Source organism: Salmo salar, chromosome ssa24, assembly GCF_905237065.1.
Source record: "Salmo salar chromosome ssa24, Ssal_v3.1, whole genome shotgun sequence".
Taxonomy (NCBI): Eukaryota; Metazoa; Chordata; class Actinopteri; order Salmoniformes; family Salmonidae; genus Salmo; species Salmo salar.
This window is the reverse complement of record NC_059465.1, coordinates 17,404,311-17,411,371: the sequence shown is the minus strand read 5'-3', so window position 1 is coordinate 17,411,371 and position 7,061 is coordinate 17,404,311. Positions and strand designations below refer to the sequence as shown.

Below are 7,061 nucleotides of genomic sequence, written 5' to 3'. Positions count from 1 at the left end.
TCCCGTTGTACACTAAAAGTGTATAGATCAAAATAAGGTTATATTATTATTACTACTAAAGTATAGCTGGATCAGGCCTTACTGCTACCTGCTCCCCCAGGTAGCAATAAGGCATGATGGGGTGGCAGGTAGCCTAGTGGTTAGAGTGTTGGACTAGTAACCAAAAGATTGTAAGATTGAATCCCTGAGCCGACAATGTAAAAATCTGTCGTTCTGCCCCTGAACAAGGCAGTTAACCCACTGTTCCTAGGCCGTCATTGAAAATAAGAATTTGTTCTTAACTGACTTGCCTAGTTAAATAAAGGTTTTAAAAAAGGTGGTTTGGAACCTATGCTGAGGGGGCTGGTGGGCCGTCAGGCTAAACTGAACACTCAGGACCACATGATGCACGATGAGCTGAGGGATAGGCTGTTTGAGTTTTCCGTTAAACTGTCCCTGGTCATGGGCTCTCTCAACCGAGACAACAGACTCCCCGGTAAGGTACTCTCTCTTTGTACTCCTGTCCTCTCATCCTCTATTTCTCCCTCTCTCTGATGAACTGTCTCATCTAGAAGCTTATCTTTCTCTACAGTATAACTTTACTCCACTTATACCACACATGGGAGGACTACTGTCAAGGCTCTCCACACTGTCTTCTATGTGATACTGTATTTCTGTAAAAGGCTGCCAATTAACACTTCATCTTCTTGTTACCCCTCTCAGGTTACAACAAATGGTGTGGGTTATGTAAACTGTCCCAGGCCCAGAACCTGCCAGTGGTGATGAACAACACTGAGCTGGCCCAGAACCTGCTGAACGTCTATGGGACTCCTGACAACGTTGATTAGGCAGGGTCGTTTATAGACTCCACAGCATGTTTGACTATATTAACTGAGCCTTTTTTTTTGAAAGGACTCAGTAATGTCTTATTTGGACTTTCATATCTCTGAGTCTTCAGTCATAGTTTACAAAAACCCTGTTTATAACCATCATTTGTGTTGTGTATCAGACTGTGGTGGGAAAACGATAGTCTTCACCAAGGATCATAAAAAAAGCCTGGGGAAGACATCTCTGGCTCGCATCACCTGTGACAACACTGGCATCGCTGATGTCCCTGAGAGAGCCTCCCAGTATCACTCCCGTGAGTCCGGTTACACCCTTTGTGAAGACATCCCTGCTTTCGACCTCTGCCCCTGGAAGGACAATGCTGATAGTGAGTGTTGATCTGAGGCCTCATGTGACATACATCTCTCTTTAACTGAGCCTTACTGAGGTGGGAATTTGTGTGTTCTCAAGTGTGAGTTAGAAAGATATTATTTTGTCAATATATACAGGAAGTAATACATGATTTCTAATATTATTTTTTATTGAACCTGGTCCAAATACAGATCCCAAATCTGGTGGAACTGGCTCGACTACACAAGGACCAGTAGGACTGAGAGGGCCACCAGGACCAGAAGGTAAAATCACCACCCTCCTCCACCATCCCTTCTCTCCCACATTTACATGTATAGTGGCAAGAAAAAGTATGTGAACCCTTTGGAAATACCTGGATTTATGCATAAATTGGTCATAAAATGTTATCTGATCTTCATCTAGTTCACAACAATAGACAAACACAGTCTGCTTAAACTAATAACAGACAAGCAATTGTATGTTGTCATATCTTTATTGAACACACTGTGTAAACATTCACAGTGCAGGGTGGGAAAAGTATGTGAACCCTTGGTTTTAATAACTGGTTGACCCTCCTTTGGTAGCAATAACCTCAACCAAACGTTTTCTGTAGTTGCGGATCAGACCTGCACAACGGTCAGGAGGAAATTTGGACCCTTCCTCTTTACAAAACTGTTTCAGATCAGCAATATTCTTGGGATGTCTGGTGTGTACTGCTCTCTTGAGGTCATGCCACAGCATCTCAATCGGGTTGAGGTCAGGACTCTGACTGGGCTACTCCAGAAGGCGTATTTTCTTCTGTTGAAGCCATTCTGTTGTTGATTTACTTCTGTGTTTTTGGTCGTTGTCCTGTCTGTTGAGCTTCAATTGGTGGACAGATAGCCTAACATTCTCCTGCAAAATATCTTGATAAACTTGGGAATAATTTTTTCCGTCGATGATAGCAAGCTGTCCAGGCCAAGAGGCAGCAAAGCAGCCCCAAATCATGCCGCTCCCTCCACCATACTTTACAGTTGGGATGAGGTTTTGATGTTGGTGTGCTGTGCCTTTTTTTCTCCACACGTAGTGTTGTGTTCCTTCCAAACAACTCAATTGTAGTTTCATCTGTCCACAGAATATTTTGCTAGTAGCGCTGTGGAACATCCAGGTGCACTTTTGCAAACTTCAGACATGCAGCAATGTTTTTTTTTGGACAGCAGTGGCTTCTTCTGTGGGGTCCTCCCTTGAACACCATTCTTGTTTAGTGTTTTACGTATCGTAGACTCGTCAACAGAGATGTTAGCATGTTCCAGAGATTTCTGTAAGTCTTTAGCTGACACTCTAGGATTTTTCTTAACCTCATTGAGCATTCTGTGCTGTGCTCTTGCAGTCAGCTTTGCAGGACGGCCACTCCTAGGGAGAGTAGCAACATTGCTGAACTTTCTCTTTTTATACACAATTTGTCTTACCGTGGACTGATGAACATCAAGGCTTTTTTTTTACTTTTGTAACCCTTTCCAGCTTTATGCAAGTCAACAATTCTTAATCTTAGGTCTTCTTAGATCTCTTTTGTTCGAGGCATGGTTCACATCAGGCAATGCTTCTTGTGAATAGCAAACTCAAATTTTGTGAGTGTTTTTTATAGGGCAAGGCAGCTCTAACCAACATCTCCAATCTCGTCTCATTGATTGGACTCCAGGTTAGCTGACTCCTGACTCCAATTAGATTTAGGAGAAGTCATTAGCCTAGGGGTTCACGTACTTTTTTCAACCTACACTGTGAATGTTTAAATGATGTATTCAATATAGACAAGAAAAATACAATAATTAGTGTGATATTAGTTTAAGCACACTATGTTTGTCTATTGTTGTGACTTAGATGAAGATCAGATAAAATTTGATGACCAATGTATGCAGAAATCCAGGTAATTCCAAAGGGTTCACATACTTTTTCTTGCCACTGTATATGATTACTGTCTGTACTATGTCATAAATATTCGGGTAGTCACTCACTAGGCCTGATGTGAGGTGCTAAGTGGTTATCTGATGAGGTCCCCCAGAGTATAACCACTGCTATGACTAATAGTATATAACAAGGAGGAGCATAACGACTGTTATGACTAATAGTATATAACAAGGAGGAGCATAACCACTGTTATGACTAATAGTATATAACAAGGAGGAGCATAACCACTGTTATTACTAATAGTATATAACAAGGAGAAGCATAACCACTGTTATGACTAATAGTATATAACAAGGAGGAGCATAACCACTGTTATGACTAATAGTATATAACAAGGAGGAGCATAACCACTGTTATGACTAATAGTATATAACAAGGAGGAGCATAACCACTGTTATGACTAATAGTGTATAACAAGGAGAAGCATAACCACTGTTATGACTAATAGTATATAACAAGGAGGAGCATAACCACTGTTATGACTAATAGTATATAACAAGGAGAAGCATAACCACTGTTATGACTAATAGTATATAACAAGGAGAAGCATAACCACTGTTATGACTAATAGTATATAACAAGGAGGAGCATAATCAAATCAAATTTCAAATCAAAATCAAATTTATTTTTATATAGCCCTTCGTACATCAGCTGATATTCTCAAAGTGCTGTACAGAAACCCAGCCTAAAACCCCAAACAGCAAGCAAAGCATGTGAAAGAAGCACGGTGGCTAGGAAAAACTCCCTAGGAAAAACTCCCTAGAAAGGCCAAAAACCTAGGAAGAAACCTAGAGAGGAACCAGGCTATGAGGGGTGGCCAGTCCTCTTCTGGCTGTGCAGGGTGGATATTAAAACAGAACATGGTCAAAATGTTAAAATGTTAAAATGTTCATAAATGACCAGCATGGTCAAATAATAATAATCATAGTAGTTGTCGAGGGTGCAACAAGCACGTCCGGTGAACAGGTCAGGGTTCCATAGCCGCAGGCAGAACAGTTGAAACTGGAGCAGCAGCACGGCCAGGTGGACTGGGGACAGCAAGGAGTCATCATACCAGGTAGTCCTGAGGCATGGTCCTAGGGCTCAGGTCCTCCGAGAGAAAGACAGAAAGAGAGAAAGAGAGAATTAGAGAGAGCATATTTAAATACACACAGGACACCGGATAAGACAAGAGAAATACTCCAGATGTAACAGACTGACCCTAGCCCCCGACACATAAACTACTGCAGCATAAATACTGGAGGCTGAGACAGGAGGGATCAGAAGACACTGTGGCCCCATCCGATGATACCCCGGACAGGGCCAAACAGGCAGGATATAACCCCACCCACTTTGCCAAAGCACAGCCCCCACACCACTAGAGGGATGTCTCCAACCACCAACTTACCGTCCTAAGACAAGGCCGAGTATAGCCCACAACGATCTCCGCCATGGCACAACCCAAGGGGGGGGGCGCCAACCCAGACAGGAAGACCACGTCAGTGACTCAACCCACTCAAGTGACGCACCCCTCCCATGGACGGCATGGAAGAACACCAGTAGGCCAGTGACTCAGCCTCTGTAAAAGGGTTAGAGGCAGAGAATCCCAGTGGAAAGAGGGGAACCGGCAAGGCAGAGACAGCAAGGGCGGTTCGTTGCTCCAGCCTTTCCGTTCACCTTCACACTCCTGGGCCAGACTATACTTAATCATAGGACCTACTGAAGAGATAAGTCTTCAGTAAAGACTTAAAGGTTGAGACTGAGTCTGCGTCTCTCACATTGGTAGGCAGACCATTCCATAAAAATGGAGCTCTATAGGAGAAAGCCCTACCTCCAGCCGTTTGCTTAGAAATTCTAGGGACAATTAGGAGGCCTGCGTCTTGTGACCGTAGCGTACGTGTAGGTATGTACGGCAGGACCAAATCGGAAAGATAGGTAGGAGCAAGCCCATGTAATGCTTTGTAGGTTAGCAGTAAAACCTTGAAATCAGCCCTTGCCTTAACAGGAAGCCAGTGTAGGGAGGCTAACACTGGAGTAATATGATCAAATTTTTTTTAACCACTGTTATGACTAATAGTGTATAACAAGGAGGAGCATAACCACTGTTATTACTAATAGTATATAACAAGGAGAAGCATAACCACTGTTATGACTAATAGTATATAACAAGGAGGAGCATAACGACTGTTATGACTAATAGTATATAACAAGGAGGAGCATAACCACTGTTATGACTAATAGTATATAACAAGGAGGAGCATAACCACTGTTATGACTAATAGTATATAACAAGGAGGAGCATAACCACTGTTATGACTAATAGTATATAACAAGGAGGAGCATAACCACTGTTATGACTAATAGTATATAACAAGGAGAAGCATAACCACTGTTATGACTAATAGTATATAACAAGGAGGAGCATAACCACTGTTATGACTAATAGTATATAACAAGGAGAAGCATAACCACTGTTATTACTAATAGTATATAACAAGGAGGAGCATAACCACTGTTATGACTAATAGTATATAACAAGGAGGAGCATAACCACTGTTATGACTAATAGTATATAACAAGGAGAAGCATAACCACTGTTATGACTAATAGTATATAACAAGGAGGAGCATAACCACTGTTATGACTAATAGTATATAACAAGGAGAAGCATAACCACTGTTATTACTAATAGTATATAACAAGGAGAAGCATAACCACTGTTATGACTAATAGTATATAACAAGGAGGAGCATAACCACTGTTATGACTAATAGTATATAACAAGGAGAAGCATAACCACTGTTATGACTAATAGTATATAACAAGGAGAAGCATAACCACTGTTATGACTAATAGTATATAACAAGGAGAAGCATAACCACTGTTATGACTAATAGTATATAACAAGGAGGAGCATAACCACTGTTATGACTAATAGTATATAACAAGGAGGAGCATAACCACTGTTATTACTAATAGTATATAACAAGGAGGAGCATAACCACTGTTATTACTAATAGTATATAACAAGGAGGAGCATAACCACTGTTATTACTAATAGTGTATAACAAGGAGGAGCATAACCACTGTTATGACTAATAGTATATAACAAGGAGGAGCATAACCACTGTTATGACTAATAGCATCTGTTGTAGTGTTGACATAATTCCTAACCTCACTCTCTCTCACTCAGGACCCCAAGGGCCACGTGGTTTGCCTGGCATCTCCGCAAAATCTCCTTTCGCCATGCGGCTCGACTATAACTACCCCAAACCAGGCCAGCCCATCCAATTCTTTGAGGTAATCTACAATGGACAGAACCACTACGACACCAGGATGGGGGAGTTCACCTGCGTGGAGCCAGGCGTCTACGAGTTTGAGTTCCATTGCACCGTATACCAGAATGTGGGCAGCGTGGACCTGCGGAGAAACAGCCAGCTGGTGCTGCATTCCTTCACCACCCAGCAGAACGGCTACATCACGGCTACTGGAGGCACACTGCTGCAGCTCAACAAGGGGGACAAGATCTGGCTGTCAACTTACTACGATGGCAACGGCATGACCTCCGACAGCTTCTTCTCAGGGCACCTGATCTTCACTGTCCACAGCCCTCTCTGTGCCACGGTTACAACTAACGGTTACAACCCAACTAAGCTACCCAACTAAAATTCATTTTTTATTATCTTTTAATGTATGATAAGCTTTAACAGATCATCAAGGAGAAAAGAGGTCAGTTCACTGGTTTGTTATACTTGCACTAGGAGAGAAAGAGGAGTGGGAGAGTCACTGATAAGAGGAGTGGACGAGTCACTGATAGGAGAGAAAGAGGAGTGGGAGAGTCACTGATAGGGAGAAAGAGGAGTGGGAGAGTCACTGATAGGAGAGAAAAAGGACTGGGAGGGTCACTGATAGGAGAGAAAGAGGAGTGGGAGAGTCACTGATAGGAGAGAAAGAGGACTGGGAGAGTCACTGATAGGAGAGAA

The 7,061-nt window shown here is 42.3% G+C and overlaps 1 pseudogene; it reads left to right on the top strand.

The window, feature by feature from the left end:
• The first annotated feature begins 330 nt into the window (after window positions 1-330).
• LOC106585253 (eosinophil peroxidase-like) lies at window positions 331-7,061 on the top strand (annotated as a pseudogene).